The 17723-nt window shown below is 49.0% G+C and overlaps 1 pseudogene; it reads left to right on the top strand.

Moving 5' to 3' along the window:
* The first annotated feature begins 7820 nt into the window (after positions 1–7820).
* Positions 7821–16687, top strand: LOC127317999 (uncharacterized; annotated as a pseudogene).
* Positions 16688–17723: the final 1036 nt, after the last annotated feature.

Raw genomic sequence — 17723 nt, 5'->3', positions numbered from 1 at the left:
CAATGACTGAGGATGTTAAGTCAAGAGGTTCTTTGAGCTTGGTGTAGTTCCGATAGTGTCAGAACTTTGAAACTATATTGTGTATGACAATATTAGTGACATATTTCAGACCGCAGAATTAAGGTTCCACCAGAAGACCAAACATATTTAATGCGGACTCATTTAGAAAATGAGTGATGCGTTGAGACGCAAATGAATTGCAAAATACATACGTTTCTGAGCATGTCAGATCCGTTGACTAAAACTTCTCCCGTGAGCAAAACATGATAAAACACCGGAAGGCCAAGGTGTAATATCTTTACATATGTAAACTAGATTATTGACTCTAGTGCAAGTGGGAGACTGTTGGAGATATGCCCAAGAGGCAATAATAAAATGGTTATTATAATATATCTTTGTGTTTATGATAATGTTTACATACCATGCTATAATTGTATTAACCGAAACATTGATACATGTGTGTTATGTGAACAACAAGGAGTCCCTAGTAAGCCTCTTGTATAACTAGCTTGTTCATTAATAGATGATCATAGTTTCATGATCATGAACATTGGATGTTATTAATAACAAGGTTATGTCATTATGTGAATGATGTAATGGACACACCCAATTAAGCGTAGCATAAGATCACGTCATTAAGTTATTTGCTATAAGCTTTCGATACATAGTTACCTAGTCCTTTTGACCATGAGATCATGTAAATCACTTATACCGGAAAGGTACTTTGATTACATCAAACGCCACTGCGTAAATGGGTGGTTATAAAGGTGGGATTAAGTATCCGGAAAGTATGAGTTGAGGCATATGGATCAACAGTGGGATTTGTCCATCCCGATGACGGATAGATATACTCTGGGCCCTCTCGGTGGAATGTCGTCTAAATAGCTTGCAAGCATATGAATGGTTCATAAGAGACCACATACCACGGTACGAGTAAAGAGTACTTGTCAGGAGATGAGGTTGAACAAGGTATAGAGATACCGATGATCAAACCTCGGACAAGTAAAATATCGCGTGACAAAGGGAATCGGTATCGTATGTGAATGGTTCATTCGATCACTAAGTCATCGTTGAATATGTGGGAGCCATTATGGATCTCCAGATCCCGCTATTGGTTATTGGTCGGAGAGAGGTCTCAACCATGTCTACATAGTTCACGAACCATAGGGTGACACACTTAAGGTTTGATGTCGTTTAAGTAGATATGGAATAAGGAATGGAGTTCGAAGTTTTGTTCGGAGTCTCGGATGGGATCCAGGACATCACGAGGAGGTCCGGAATGGTCCGGAGAATAAGATTCATATATAGGAAGTCATATTCCAAGTTTGGAAATGATCCGGTGCATTTATGGCAGGTTCTAGAAGGTTCTAGAAAAGTCCGGAAGAAATCACCATGGAAAGTGGAGTCCCGGAGGGACTCCACCTTGTATGGCCAGCCAACCCTAAAGGGGAGGAGTCCAAGGTGGACTCCCCAAGGGTGGCCGGCCAACCCCCCAAGGAAGGGGTGGGAGTCCCACCTTGAGTGGGATTCCCCCCTTGGGTAGGTTTTGTCCCTATGGAAGGTTTTGGTTTCGGGTCTTATTCGAAGACTTGGATACCAACACTTGGGGATTTCCACCTATATAATGAGGAGGAGAGGGAGGGGGCTGCCCACTCTTGGCCGCACCACCTAGGGCTGCCCATGGCCGGCGCCCTAGCCACCCCCTCTCCCAAACCCTAGCCTCTCCTCCTCCACCACTTCTCCCGCATACGCTTAGGCGAAGCCTTGCTGGAGTTCTCCACCACCACCGCCACCACGCCGTCATGGTGTCGGGATTCCGATGAGGATCTACTACTTCCGCTGCCCGCTGGAATGGGGAGAAGGACGTCGTCTTCATCAACACCAAACGTGTGACCGAGTACGGAGGTGCTGCCCGATTGTGGCACCGTCAAGATCTTCTACGCGCTTTTGAAAGCGGCAAGTGATCGTCTACCGCAGCAACGAGAGCCTTCTCTTGTAGGCTTTGGAAATCTTCAAGGGTTAGTCTCGTTCATCCCCTCGTTGCTCCCATCTTCTAGATTGCATCTTGGCTTGGATTGTGTTCTCGCGGTAGGAAATTTTTTGTTTTCTATGCTACGTATCCCTACTATGTGGTGGCTACCATTGAGGCGGGAGACCTTTTATAGACGTCGGCGTCGGGAAGAAAGCGCGGGAACAGGCGAGAAGAGGCGGGAAGATCGTGCGGGAACGGGAGGTGGCGTGCAAACGCCGGCGACGCGTGGAGGCTGCGCAGCACCGACGAGACGTCTCGCCTGCCCCTCCGTCGCCATTAAGGCAAAGATGCCGCCGTGTGTCACTGCGCGCGTATAACTTCCGTCGCGAGGTAGGCGACGGTTAGGTTAAAATTAACTGTGCCGCTGACGGGTCGGCCCCGCCACTCCCCGCCTCGCTTTTCGTTGTGTCCGGCGTGCCCGGAGCATCCCCTGTGGGACGGGCTCGGGGCGCCGGACACCGTATCGGGGCACGCCGGACAAAAATGGTCTTTGGGGGACGCGGCTGGAACGCTTTTTTGGTCCGGCGCGCCCCAAATTGCTTTGGGGGACGCTTTGGGGGACGCGGCTGGAGATGCTCTAAGCCTCCGTACCCACTCCATTGACCTGACCAGGCCAACCGTCCTGGGCACTGCGCCCCGTTGAGCTCGCGCGGACGGCCAACCGCTCGAGCGGCCGCTTCAACACCGTCGGCCGCCGTGCCTGGTGGTACGGCCACGATGTCGACAATACGCTCCGCCAGTACGGCTTCCGCCAGCGCGTCCGCGGCGACATGCAACGGGACCCGGTGTACTTCCCGCAGGCGGTGTGTATGGCGCCGGCTCCGACACTGCAAAGGGCGCCGGAAAGGACCACGGCGTTCGAAAGCTCGCGCACCGGATCGTTGTCTGCCTTCGCGCGCACGTGCTCGGCCGCGCCCGCGCCTCCTTCCGGAAGCATCGTCATCCGTGACGAGGCGAGGCACGCGTCCTCTGCTCCGGCCCGTCGGACCACGGGGTTGGGCCGCCGCCCCCGCGTCAAGGAGGAGGATGCCGCGGCCTCGCCATCACTTCCACCGGCGAAGAAGAAATGGTGGGAGAAGGAGGCCGAGGCGCAGGCGGCCCTCCGTGGCGACGGCGATGACGGGGAGTTCCCCGCCCTACAGTTCATGGTCGGCCGCTCCGTCGACGAAGACTACCGGCACATTACTGAAAGGACACGGATGTCGCCTAGAGGGGGGGGGGGGTGAATAGGCGATTTAAAAACTTTTACGAGATGGGCTTAACAAATGCGGAATAAAACTAGCGTTTACTTTGTCAAGCCCAAAGCCTATATACTATGGTTCACCTATGTGCACCAACAACTTATTCTAAGCAAGAGTTCATCTATGTGCACCAACAACTTATGCTAAGCAATACAAGCAAGTATGTGATAGCAAGATATATATAACTTCAAGCACGAAGGCTATCACAAGGTAAAGTGCATAAGTAAAGAGCTCGGGTATAGAGATAACCGAGGCACGCGGGAGACGATGATTTATCCCGGAGTTCACACTCTTGCGAGTGCTAATCTCCGGTGGAGAGGTGCGGTTGCTTAGTGCTCCCGAACGCCACAAGAGGCTCACCTTGAGGTGTGGTTGCTCGATGCACACCAACGCCACAAAGGCCTCACCCCAAGATGCGGTACTCACACCACACACCGAACGCCACGAAGGCGCCTCACCTAAATCTCCGGTGACCCTCGCCACAAAGCCCTAGGTCACGGTTCCACTAAGGGATTTCCTTCGAGGCGGAAACCGGGCCTTACACAAAGATTGGGGCACACATCCACAACTTAATTGGAGGCTCCCAACAAATCGCCACAAAGGCCTAGAATCCGTCTAGGGTTCCAAGAACCCAAGAGTAACAACCTTCTTGCTTTCACCACCACGAATCACCGTGGAGAACTCAAACCGATGCACCAAATGCAATGGCAAGAACACCACAAAGATGCTCAAGTCCTTCTCTCTCAAATTCCAACAAAGCTACAAAAGCTATCGGGGGAATAAGAGAGGAAGAACAAATAGGAGGAGGAACACCAAATTTCTCCAAGATCTAGATCTAGTGAATTCCACTCACAAACAGAGGGATTTGATTGGTCAAGATGTAGATCTAGATCTCCTCCCTCTTTTCCCTCAAATGGGGGCAAGAATCATGGAGGGATTGAGAGATAGAGCAAGCTTCTCCAGTTCAACAATGGAGGAGAGAGAGAGTCAGAGAGGCACCCTGTTCCAATGGGGAAGAAAGGTATTTATATGAGAAGGGGCTCCAGATCTGACCGTTATGCACGATTCAGAGTAACACCGGAAGTTCCGGCCACAGGGGCCGAAAGTTCCGGCTGGATCCCTTCGCACCTGAGCAGCTGATGGACTGAGTGTGGGCGGAACTTCCGGTGACCGGAAGTTCCGGCCAAGTTCCGGCCTTCTTTCGGAAAAGCGCGAAAACCATACTGGAACTAACTGCGAGTAAAAACGATGTTTCCGGAACTTGCCCGGAAGTTGGGCGGAAGTTCCGCTGACCGGAACTTCCGGCCAATAGCACCGGAACTTCCGGCCAGCGAACGACGAGCTTCAACGTGAGGGGCGCTGAGATCTGCTGAGAGAAGCATCTGCGCGGAACTTCCGCCAGAAGAGGCCGGAACTTCCGCCAGGAGCAAAAGACAAACCGGTAAAACCTCCAACCTCGAAAATGCAATAAGTTGAGTTAGGAAACTCAGATTTAAGCGAAACCAATTTTGTTGGAAAGAGGACGACAAGAGCTACCCAACAATTTTGAGGAAATATGGAAAACAGTGGGGGTGATTTTCTATTATTTTTAGAGGTGCAATACCTCAACATGAGAAACCGAGAAAAACACCAAACTCGAAAACGCAACAAGTGATCTATGAGCTTGTCATGAGAATAAGCACAAGCTCTAAAACATCACATGGGTAAGATCCAAATAACAACCAAGAAAGATGATGCAAGGATGCAACGGTTTGAGCTCTCTCCGAACGATACGATCGAGTTACTCACTCGAGAGCCCTCTTGATAGTACGGCAACTAAACTATAAACCGGTCTCCAACTACACTATGAGACCGGTGAGAAAGAAACCCTATCAAGAGCAAACCTTATACTTGCGCATTCCACTTGAGCTCGATGACGATGATCTTGACCTCAACAAGATGGAACGCCTTTCTTGCTTGTGCTTGCTTGACGAAGTCTTGTGGATTGCTCCCCCATAATCCACCATGGGAGAGCTTCTTCTTCGGCACATCTTCACATAACCATGACCACCATGTGGATTGCTCCCGCATAATCCACCATGGGAGAGCTTCTTCTTCGGCGCATCTTCACATATCCATGATCACCATATGGATGGCAAGACTCAAGCAAAGGATCTCTTCGAGATGGCTCATCTTGAACTTGCACTTCATTTCTCCATGGCCAGCTTCAAGCTTATGAACTCTTCGAGTTGGCTCATCTTGAACTTGCACTTCATTCTTCATTCTTCATCATATTGATGTCTTGAAGTAACTTGAGGGCTCACTTCATCTTCATCTTCAAGACATACTTGACACTTGATATCCTTCATCAATTTCTTCTTATTGCAACCTTGAAGCCAACAAATGGTTCAAGAAATGCATATGGACAACTCCTACAAATATAACTCAATGCAAACATTAGTCCATAGGGATTGTCATTAATTACCAAAACCACACATGGGGGCTCCATGCACTTTCAATTACGCTGGACCCGCGGCAGGCGGCGGTGTGGTCCGCCAGGGACCACGGCGCCAACTACGTCGACCTCGCTGGACCATCGGAGCTGTCGGCGCCAAAGGAGGAGAAGGCCGACGAGGACGACAGCTGGTCCTTCGGGCCATCCAGCAACGACGGCGATGACCTGGACTTCAGCACCTTCGACTCCCAGCGCCGCTAGATGTTTTTTTTAAGTTTTTTTAGTTTGAATTCGCGTTAAATTTGTACAAATTTCGTTCAAACTTCGTATGAATATCGTTTTCAAAATTTGAATTTAACTTTCTAAATCTATCGGGGCCGCCGGTCTAAGGCGCCGGTGTGGGAGCAGCATCCCCAAATAGAGGATGCTCTGCCGACGCCCTCCATACGGCAGTGCCGGCGCCCCTGCCGGCGCCTATTTGGAGGCCGCCGGTGGAAATGCTCTAAGCTCCATCTTGGAGAATAATAAACACATTGCTCTCGAGGGGCGGGAGAAGCTAGCTTGTTGAGATTTGATAGGTTGCTAAATCTTTCATATAGCAAGTTTCCCTAAAGACAAAACTGGGACCCATAAAACTATTGGACTGTTATTTTATTATTCTAAACCATTTTGAAGCTAAGTGGTTACATATTTTTTGGGACTTAACAGAGTGAAAGGTCACTGGACTGTAAGCCTTCGTACCCACTCCATTAACCTGACGGCAGAGCAAGTTGCCTGCAGAAGAATGCACATGACTTGACCAGTGGTAGAGCAACTTGATTGAAGAATAAGCTCTGGAAAATTTCCATAACGATGCTACCCGTTTCAAATGGTATGTGTTAGAGAGATATTTATATTTTGTATTTTCCTCAGTAGTTAGCGGGTTTTCTTGTATATTTGTCACCTGTACATGTACTATATATTGTGACCCTTGGCCCGCGAAATACAAGTTGCATATTCTCTAACATGGTATTATGGCGAAATTAGGGTTAGGCTAATTTTTTTGGAACGCTGCAACTCGTCCTCCCGTGGCTCGTCCCGGCCATCTCTCTCCTCACGGCCGTCGCCTCGGCTCATCCCAGCTGACAGCCGCCGGCCGCCGCCTCGGCTCGTCCCAGCTGTCAGCCTCGTTGCCAGCCGCCGCCTCCTCGCCGGCCACCGCCCCACCTCCCAGCCGCTCCACCTCGTCCTCTTTCCGGCTGCCTCCCCTGCCAGTCCCGGCTGCCGCCTCCGCCGGCCGTCGCCTCCTCACCGGCTGCTGCGTCCTCTCAACCCTCCCGTTCCCGGCAGTTCCAGCCCGTGTCGAGCACTTCGTCCCAGAGCGCTTCGTGCCTGTGTTCGATCTGATCGGGAGTTGACCCGATCCAGCAAAAAAAAAACCAAAAAAAAGAAAGTCTACATCTTCCGGCATGTATTTTGATGGTGTTTCTTCCGCTGCTCCTGTCTTGCCAGCGTGCTGTCACGACCCAACTACTGGTCGACGCCATCAAGAGCAAGCGACGCACGGACGAACGCCAACGGATACGCGAAGCCCATCGTGCAGCGAAGGCCCAAGCCCAGTGAAACCCCAGACATGAGATGAGGGACAGTAGTAATAGCTGGAGCCAACAAGAAGAACCATTCATTGAGTTGTAATCTAATTATTATCGTTCCTGTTGGAACTTTTCCCTTCCTCCTTCTCGCGACGCAGTCGCTGATTCTGAACATCCCAGCGTGACGCTGAGGAAAACCTTGTATCCAACCACCCTTATTCAGTTAATCAAGAGTAGGAACACCACATTTGGTATCAGAGCCACAAAATTCTCGGATCTGTGGCCAAAAAAAAAAAAAAAAAAAAAAAAAGAGAGAGAGAGAGGTCCAAAGGCGAGATCCGAAAATTTCGGGTCCTGCGGCGGCGTTGGTGGCGGTAGACCATTCGGATACAGATCTCACGGTGGCGGGCAGTTGCTCACGAACACTCCGTGAGTGGTAGAATCCCGGCCTGGCGGTGGATCCGTGTATCATAGGCGGCAAGATCCTGCGGCGGCGGCGGCTAACACTCGTTCCCGGTGCGGGGGTGTGGGGAGAAGCAGCGATGATGCAGTCGGCGCAAGCTGATTTGGCAACGCTGAAGAAGCAAGGAGAGGAGCTGCAGAAGCAGTGCGCTGAATCAGCGACGACTCTCAAGGCCATCAACGACACTCTGAAGCAATTGGGATCATGGGTGCCCCAAGTTGATGAATCCATCAAAGGGATCCAGTCAACACTCGACTCGGTTGGGCATCGTTTGGCGATTCTAGAAGCAGATCATGCTCCAGGAGAGGACGTACGCACACCTGCGGCAGAGACTGATGAGCAAGAACAAGGCAGAGTCAACAGTAACCTGAAGATTGTACTGCCAGGGCACAACAACAGACGTGAGTATCCTCATACACCAGTCAACTTTAATTTGGGAAATCAAGCCAGTGCTTTTGATGACAGTGGATATCCAAGTTCACGTGGAGGCAATTATAGAGCGAGGCCACCAAAAACAGAATTCCCCAAATTTGATGGAGACAATCCCAAGTGGTGGAAGAAGGTGTGTGAGAAGTATTTTGCACTTTACTCAGTGGATCATGATACCTGGGCAAGCTTCGCTACAATGCACTTTGTGGGTAATGCAGCCCTGTGGCTGCAGACATATGAAGCTGAACACGATGTTGATGGATGGGAAGAGCTATGTGTGGCGATACATACCAAATTCGGCAGAGATAAGCATCACAAGTATCTGGAAGCTTTGGAGCGTTGCAAGCAGACACATACTGTAGAAAAATACTATCAAAAATTTGAAGCCATCAGGCATCAGATCTTAGTGCATAACAAACACTATGATGAAGCATACTTTGTTACAAAGTTTGTCAATGGGCTCAGGACTGATATCAGAAGGGCTATTCGGTTGCACAAACCAAGGACAGTTGATGCCGCCTTGTCACTAGCAGAGACACAAGAAGAATTGTTGGACGAGGACAAGCCACATCAGTACAATAGATCACACAGTGAGCACAGGAACCGTTATAACAGAACAGGGTTCCCAGGGAAAGGTATGCTAGGACAAACACCTGAAGAAAACAAGAGAACCGAAGAAAAATCAACTAAAAATCCATGGGATGAGAAACTACAAACACTCAAATCTCAGAGGCGAGCCCGTGGGGAATGTTTCAAGTGTGGCGACAAATTCCAACCAGGGCATCGGTGCAGCAAAAGCGTGCCTCTCCATGTAGTAGAAGAGCTCATGGAGATATTGAATGGTAGCAGCTCAGACAGTGATAATGGCAGTCACAAGGAGGGCAGTAGCGACGAGTCTCTGATGCAGATTTCACAATGTGCCTTGGCGGGTATAGCATCAAAGAAAAGCATTCGTTTGCAAGGATTTGTCAATGGCAAACAAGTCCTTCTACTCATCGACTCGGGCAGCTGCGGGAGCTTCATTAGCAGTGACACAGTGGAGCAATTGGGTTTGCCTACTGTCCAGGTATCTCCAGTAACGGTGCAGGTAGCAAATGGTGCCACATCGCGGATCACTACTGCTGTGTCCGATCTCAAGTGGGAGTGTCAGAGCAACAAATTTGTTGGTACATTCCGCGTGTTTCCAATTCCTTGCTACGACATGATATTGGGCATGGATTGGTTACACGCCTGCGGCAAAATGTGGATTGATTGGCCAAAGAAATCATTGCGATTCCGACACGATGGAAAACGAATCACTTTGAAAGGATGGAAGGACAGGGTAACTAGTTGTGAGCAAATTTCTGCACCAGAATTGCATCAGCTCATAGACCAGCGTGCTCTAGCCCAAATTGTCCGTCTCTGCCCGGTAACTGAACACACGACTATGTCAGAGATTCCATACGAAATTGAAGCAGTTCTGCATGAACATGAAACGTGTTTCACCACTCCTCAAGGGCTGCCACCACATAGACCCTTTGATCATCAAATCACACTCATGGCAGGGGCCCAACCAATCAACGTGAAGCCATACAGATACTCGCCTCAGCAAAAAGACGAGATCGAGCGCCAAATTAAAGAGATGATCAAGCAAGGCATAATCAAACCTAGCCAGAGTCCATTTGCATCCCCGGTGCTGCTAGTCAAGAAGAAGGATGGGACATGGCGTTTCTGTGTTGATTATAGACAATTGAATGCTGTCACGGTTAAGGATAGATATCCTATGCCAGTTGTTGATGAACTCTTGGATGAATTAGCTGGCTCAGTTTTCTTCACGAAGTTGGACCTGCGATCGGGGTATCATCAGATTCGTATGGTAGAGCACGATGAGAAGAAAACGGCTTTCAAAACTCATAGCGGCCACTACGAGTTCAGGGTCATGCCGTTTGGCTTGACATCGGCACCAGCGACATTTCAATCTGCTATGAATACAATCTTTGCACATGTAATTCGCAAGTTCGTACTGGTGTTCGTTGATGATGTGTTGATATACAGCAAGACTCTGCACGAGCACGTCAAGCATTTAGCTCATGTTTTCCAGTTGCTCCAACAGAACCAGCTATACCTGAAGCGCAGTAAGTGTACATTCGCTCAACGTTCCCTCGAGTACCTGGGTCACATCATCAGCGGTGCTGGCGTGTCCACGGATCCAGCAAAAATTGCAGCAGTTGAACATTGGCCGCAACCTGCCAACCTGAAGCAGCTGCGTGGATTTCTGGGATTAGCGGGATACTATCGCAAGTTCATACGACAGTTTGGCGTAATCAGCAGACCTCTAACTAATTTGTTGCGCAAGAATGTGCCATTTGTTTGGTCACCACAAGTGCAAGATGCCTTCCAATCATTGAAGCGATCGCTAGTGCAAGCCCCGGTATTGGCGTTACCAGATTTTACAGAGGAGTTCATCTTGGAAACGGATGCTTGCGCCACTGGAGTGGGTGCCGTGTTGATGCAACGAGGGCACCCGCTGGCCTTTTTCAGCAAAGCACTAGGACCAAAGAACCAGGCCCTATCGATCTATGATAAGGAGTGCCTAGCGATTCTGCTGGCCATTGATAAATGGAAAACATATCTGGTGCATCGACCATTCATCATATACACAGATCAGAGGAGTCTAATCCACCTAGGGGATCACAAGTTCAACACAACCATCCAGCAGAAGGCCTTCTTCAAGTTGCTTGGCTTGCAGTACAAAATTATATACAAAAAGGGAAGCACTAACACAGCTGCAGATTCTCTGTCAAGGCGTCCTCAACACATATATGCAGTGTCTAGTGTCAAACCTAGATGGATGGAGATCATTGTGGAAGGTTATTTGCAGGATGACAAAACAAAACAGTTACTGAGTGAGCTGAGCCTCCACAATCCCAATGATCAAGGGTTCTCGCTGACCGACGGGGTGATACGCAAGAATGGGAAAATTTGGCTGGGAGGTAACAAAGAAGCTCATCAAGCCATACTCAAGGCCTTGCATAGCAGTGGGCTGGGAGGACACTCTGGATTTCGTGTGACTTACCATAGAGTGAAGCAGATGTTCGCTTGGCCTGGAATGAAACAAGCAATATTGCAGTATGTGAGACAGTGTGCCATATGTCAACAGGCCAAAGGTGAGCACACTGGGTACCCTGGGAAACTGCAACCATTGCCTATTCCTCCTGAAGCTTGGCACACAGTGGGCCTCGATTTTATTGAAGGGTTGCCAATGACCAATAGGTTTGACACAATCTTGGTGGTGGTAGATAAATTTACAAAATTTGGCCACTTCATTCCATTGAAACACCCCTTCACGGCTGCTTCTGTAGCGCAACTGTACATGGACAATGTGTACCGCTTGCACAGCTTACCCAAGGTGTTGATATCTGACCGTGACAAGGTGTTCACCAGCCAGTTTTGGCAAACTCTGTTTCGGCTGGCAGACACAACACTCAACATGAGCTCCTCTTACCACCCTCAAACTGACGGACAGACGGAACGTCTGAACCAGTGCTTGGAGAATTATCTACGTTGTTTTGTGCATGCCAACCCAAAACAATGGTCTCGGTGGCTATCACAAGCAGAATATTGGTACAACACCTCACTGCATTCGGCTCTAGGGCGCACACCATTTGAGGTGCTGTATGGGCGCAAGCCAAGGCCCTTTGGGTTCCAACAAGCTGAGGCCACATGCAACAAGGAACTTGATGAATGGTTGAAGGAAAGAGCGACCATGATTCCAGTCATCAAACAACACCTAGCTCGTGCTCAACAACGAATGAAATCTCAGGCAGATAAAAAGCGAGTGGAACGCCAATTTCAGATCGGGGACTGGGTGTATTTGCGCCTACAACCGTATGTGCAAACATCAATTGCTCAACGTCCGTGTCAGAAACTTGGATTTAAGTTCTTTGGTCCTTTCAAGATACTGCAAACAGTGGGCAAAGTGTCATACAAGTTGGATTTGCCTGAATCATCCAAAATCCACCCCGTGGTGCATGTGTCTCAATTGAAAAAAGCGGTGAAGCCCACAGATGAGGTAAGTGAAACACTTCCAGTTGCACAACTTGTTGATCATGTGGCAGTGCAACCTCAGGCAGTGGTAGCAGAAAGATTCATCAGGAAGGGAGGGAAGAATACTCCACAAGTATTGATCCAGTGGGGAGGATACCCAAACAACTGTCGCACCTGGGAGTCGCTCTACGCCGTCGTTCAGGCATTCCCGCATGCACCAGCTTGGGGGCAAGCTGGTACTCCAGGAGGGGGTATTGTCACGACCCAACTACTGGTCGACGCCATCAAGAGCAAGCGACGCACGGACGAACGCCAACGGATACGCGAAGCCCATCGTGCAGCGAAGGCCCAAGCCCAGTGAAACCCCAGACATGAGATGAGGGACAGTAGTAATAGCTGGAGCCAACAAGAAGAACCATTCATTGAGTTGTAATCTAATTATTATCGTTCCTGTTGGAACTTTTCCCTTCCTCCTCCTCGCGACGCATTCGCTGATTCTGAACATCCCAGCGTGACGCTGAGGAAAACCTTGTATCCAACCACCCTTATTCAGTTAATCAAGAGTAGGAACACCACACGTGCCTTCCCTCGGTAATTGGTGCTCGTTCGTTGACTCCGTTTTCGTCGGCTAGCCGCTCTTCGTCGAGTTTCGCGACTTCTTCACACGGTTGTGGCTAACTTCCGTCGACTCCGTCTACGCCGACTCGACCTATCTCGCACATGTGCCCTCCATCGGTACTTGGTGCTTCGTCTTCGACGGCCTCCGTGTGCCGCTCTACCTCGACTCTTGCGGCCTCTGAGCATTGTTGCAGCCATTCCTTGCCGCCTTTGGCTATGGTGCCTCGCCACTCGACATCGACACCTCTCGTGGCTCTACACGTGGTTCTAGCAGTTCTCCGTCGACTTTGCCTACGTCGCCTCGCCGCTCTACGCCGACTCTCGTGGCTTCTACTCGCGGTTGTGGCCGTTTTATGTCGACTCTGTCTATGTCGACTCGCCGCTCTACGTCGACTCTTGCGGCTTCTACTCGCGGTTGTGGCCGCTTTATGTCGACTCCGTCTATGTCGACTCGCTGCTCTACGTCGACTCTAGCGGCTTCTGCACACGGTTCTGGCCGCCTCTCGTTGACTCCTCCCGTGGCTTGTGCATGCACTTGTGACCGCTCTACGTCGACCTCTTCAGTTACGCCTTTCACCACACGTGAGATTGAGAAACTCCGATGCCTGCTTGCTACTTGGGACTCTTCGCCGACAGGTTGTGCTGGTTCTGCTACTGGTTTTTCTGGCACAGAGAGACTACCTTCTTCTCATTCACGTACAATCTCTTGGATTCTTATACTAGAGCATCTTTTCATATGACTTACGATTCTTCCGCCTTGAGCTCTGTTCGCCCCATCGAGTCTTCTGTTTCTGTTATTACTGCTGATGGTTCAGCCCTCCCAGTTGCTAGACGAGGCACACTTAGTAGTTCCGCTTTTCATGTTCCTTGTGTTGCTCATATTCCTCGACTCACCATGGAGCTCTTCTCTGGTAGTCAGATTGTCGACTCTCGTTGTAGGGTTACTCTCGACTTTGATTCCTGTTCTGTTCAGGATCGTTGCACAGGCACTCTACTTGGTGCTGGCCCCCTACGCCATGATGGCCTCTGGGAGCTTGATTGGTTGCGTCCTCCTTCTGCTGCCGCCACCGCCAGCTCTTCGGCCCATGTTGTCGCATCCACCAGCTCTTTTCAGCAGTGGCATCATCGTCTTGGCCATTTATGTGGTTCTCGTCTCTCATCTCTAGTTCATCGTGGTGTTTTGGGGTCTGTCTCCGGCAACGCCCCTGTGGATTGTCAGGGTTGTACGCTAGGTAAACAGATTCAGTTACCCTACCCTACTAGTGTGTTTGTATCTCAACGACCTTTCGATTTAGTCCACTCGGATGTTTGGGGACCGGCTCCTTTCGCTTCGAAAGGGGGCCATCGATATTATATCATTTTTTATAGATGATTTTCCTCGTTACACTTAGCTGTATTTCATGTCTTCTCGTAGTGAAGTGCTTTCCTTTTATAAGCGTTTTGCAGCCATGGTTCTCACTCAGTTCTCTACACCGATTCGCGTGTTTCGTGTTGATTCTGCTGGTGAGTATATCTCCAAGAATTTGTGTGATGTTCTTGTTGAGCAGGGCACTCTCGTTCAGTTCTCTTGTCCTGGTGCGCATGCCCAGAATGGCGTTGCTGAGCGTAAGCACATCTTCTTGAGATTGCTCGTGGGATGATGATCACTTCCTCTCTTCCGCCTCATTTTTGGGCTGAGGCTGTCTCCACCTTAGCCTATTTCATTAACATCCAGCCGTCTGCCGCCCTTCAAGGGGGCATTTCTCTAGAGCGACTCTATGATCGCTCTCCTAACTACTCCGTGCTTCTTCTGTTTGCTTGCATTTGTTATGTTCTTCTTGCTCCTCGTGAATGCACCAAACTATCCGCTCAGTCTGTTGAGTGTGTTTTCCTGGGATATAGTGATGAACATAAGGGTTATCGCTGTTGGGATCCGGTGGCTCGTCGGATGGGCATTTCTCGGGACATGACTTTTGATGAGTATCGTCCTTTCTATCCATGTTCGACCTCATCGACCTCTATTGTGGAGGATCTCTCTTTTCTTATTTTTCCCGACTCTATTCCCCCGGTCCCGCATGTCTCTTCTCCTTCTCCTCCCCTTGTGTCGTCACCTCCGGCGTCTCCTATGCCTTCTTCTCCCCCGTTTCCTCCGACACCTCCGTCTCCTTCATCTCCTCCGACGCCGTTCGTCTTCACCCACTTCACCGGAATCTCCTCCTGTTGCTCCTTATCATCCTACTTTTCCTTTTCATTATACTCGTCGTCCACGTGTTGTGACCGAGTCATCTGATGCACCCTCTACTTCTAGTGCACCGTCTCAGCCGACTTATTCTCTTCGTACTTGTACTCGGCCTCGTCCTTCTCCTGATTTCTATAATCCTACTAGCTATAGTGTATCGGCTATCCTAGAGCCGGCTACTTATCGTGAGGCTGTTGTTCATCCTGAATGGTAGCTCGCTATAGCTGAGGAGATTGTTGCGCTTGAGTGCACTGGCACATGGGAGCTCGTTCCTCTTCGTCCCCGTGTTCGTCCTATCACTTATAAGTGGGTCTATAAGGTTAAGACCCGCTCTGGTGGTACTCTTGAACGATAGAAAGCTCGACTCGTTGCTAGAGGTTTTCAGCAGGAGCATGGTCATGACTATGATGAGACTTTTGCTCTTGTCGCCCACATGACCAATGTTCGGACTCTTCTTGATGTGGCCTCTGCTCGCCATTGGTCTGTGTACCATCTTGATGTTAAGAATGCATTTCTTAATGGTGAATTGCTTGAGGAGGTTTATATGCAACCACCACCTGCATGAGAAGTGGTGCCATTGAACCTGCTCGAAGGCTGTCAAAAGGAATTGAATGTTGCTTTGAGCAAATATCTCAAGCTCCTTGAGAAGTCTTTTAATCCAGATATATCGAAGGCATATAGAAATGTGGATTTTGAGGCTTCCACAATAAACAACATAATAGCAAATCATTTCTACCGCCAGGGCCTCTTTGATCCCGGAGACTCCTTTGTCCATGAGTGTGGTGAGTCAGATGGGTCTTACCTGAAATCATCGTTTCAAGAGATGTATGGAATGCTTGAAGCGATGCAAGCAAGAAACCTTGAGCCTGCACTCAGTTGGGCTGCCAAGAACCATTATCAGCTGTTGCAGAATAGCTCAATGCTTGAGCTGAAGCTCCATTCGCTTCAGTTTGTTGAGATACTTACTAATAAAGGAAGTAAAGACGAGGCTTTACAATATGCAAGGACTCACCTGGGGCCCTTTGCCTTCATGAACGAGGCGGAGATCCCGAGGCTGATGGCTTGCCTTATCTGGGACCGGCTTGATCAGTCCCGATATGCTGAGTTCATGCATCGACGCAATGGGAGAAGCTATCTGAGGAGCTAATCCATCAGTTCTGCAGCATCTTGGGACAGTCCAGCGACAGCCCACTTAATGTAGCTATATCAGCTGGTTTTCAAGGATTGCCGACCTTGTTGAAGCTAACCATGGTAATGGCTGCCAAAAAGCAGGAGTGGCAAGCCATGAAACAGCTTCCAGTCCCCATAGACATTGGACCAGAATTCCAGTACCACTCTGTGTTTGTATGCCCAGTGCTGAGAGAGCAGTCAAGTGACGAGAACCCTCCGATGCTGATGCCCTGTGGACACGCTGTATCAAAGCAATCGATCATGAAGCTATCAAAGAGCAGCTCCAGAACTTTCAAGTGCCCTTACTGCTCCTCTGAGGCGCTAGCTTCGCAGTGCAAGCAGCTTCGTTTCTAGATTGTTTCATCTTTTCCAGTTCAAAATCGGTTATACAAGTGGTTTCTTCATGTTTTCTGTTCAACCCATCCAATAACTTTCCTGTAATATAGTGTTGTATCTTTATTGAATTCTGGATGTTAATCTGTACAGTAGCAAATCCTAGTCTGTTGCTAAAATGTCTACTGAACACAGAAATAAGTTTCATGGCTTAGCATGCCGTTTTAAATACTGCATGTTCATGGTGTGCTGCTGTCAAGGGGATTTTACCAATTGAAATCACACAAATTTGAGCCCATGGCACAGTAGAGTTAGCTTCAGCTAATATATGTGTTGGCTTTAGCTTATATATATATATGTGTTTTTACTTTATGGAGTTTTTCAGGGGCTATTTTAGATCAACAGGCCCCCGCCCCTTTCCATTTCCATTTAGAAAACGAAAAGGCTATTACAGAATTCTCAGTACTTATTATAGACCTCAGCTAAAGCTTGTTCAAATAAACAGGAACCAGAGACACTAGTTTTGAACCACCCCTACAGGCAACAGAACTTAAACAAATATTTAAAGCAGGATAGGTTTTTGATCCACATACATTTAACTCCAGGCTTTTCTCCCTTTTCCCTCTCGATCACTTGGCAGACATTTGCACACCCATCATCGAGCGAGGAGCCAACACCTCTGGCGTCCTAGGCCCAACCATCAGCGTTGTTTTGCGCCTCTTCAGGTTCTTGAAATTGCTGGAACTTCCACCATCTTCAGCTCTAGTTTCTTCACGCACTCTTTCATGAAACTCCGATACAGAGACGATGCCATCGCTTCAGCAGCTTCACCACTCCCATCCACAAAACCTGCATCCCAGACCACACACATCGGCCTAACAAACATGTCATTTCCGTGTTTCCATGATGACATCATAATAGCAGCAACAACCATATTAGCTATCACATTCTTTTTATTGCTCACCATAACCTAGCCACACTTTCAAAGCTTATACCAATCTCTTTTTGAAGAATGACAGACATCTCTGCCCACACGGTTCTTAAAATATCACAGGAAAAAAACAAATGTTCAACACTTTCATTTTCATTGCAAAGCAAGTTTTATCTTGAATAGTTTGCCTTTTCTCCAGATTATCCCGTGTTAGTAGTTTGTTATGAGACACCAGCCAAAGAAACACCTAACCCTAC

This window comes from Lolium perenne, chromosome 7, assembly GCF_019359855.2.
Source record: "Lolium perenne isolate Kyuss_39 chromosome 7, Kyuss_2.0, whole genome shotgun sequence".
In the NCBI taxonomy this organism is placed as follows: domain Eukaryota; kingdom Viridiplantae; phylum Streptophyta; class Magnoliopsida; order Poales; family Poaceae; genus Lolium; species Lolium perenne.
Note: the sequence above shows the minus strand (reverse complement) of the source record. Positions and strands in the feature narration are given on the sequence as shown.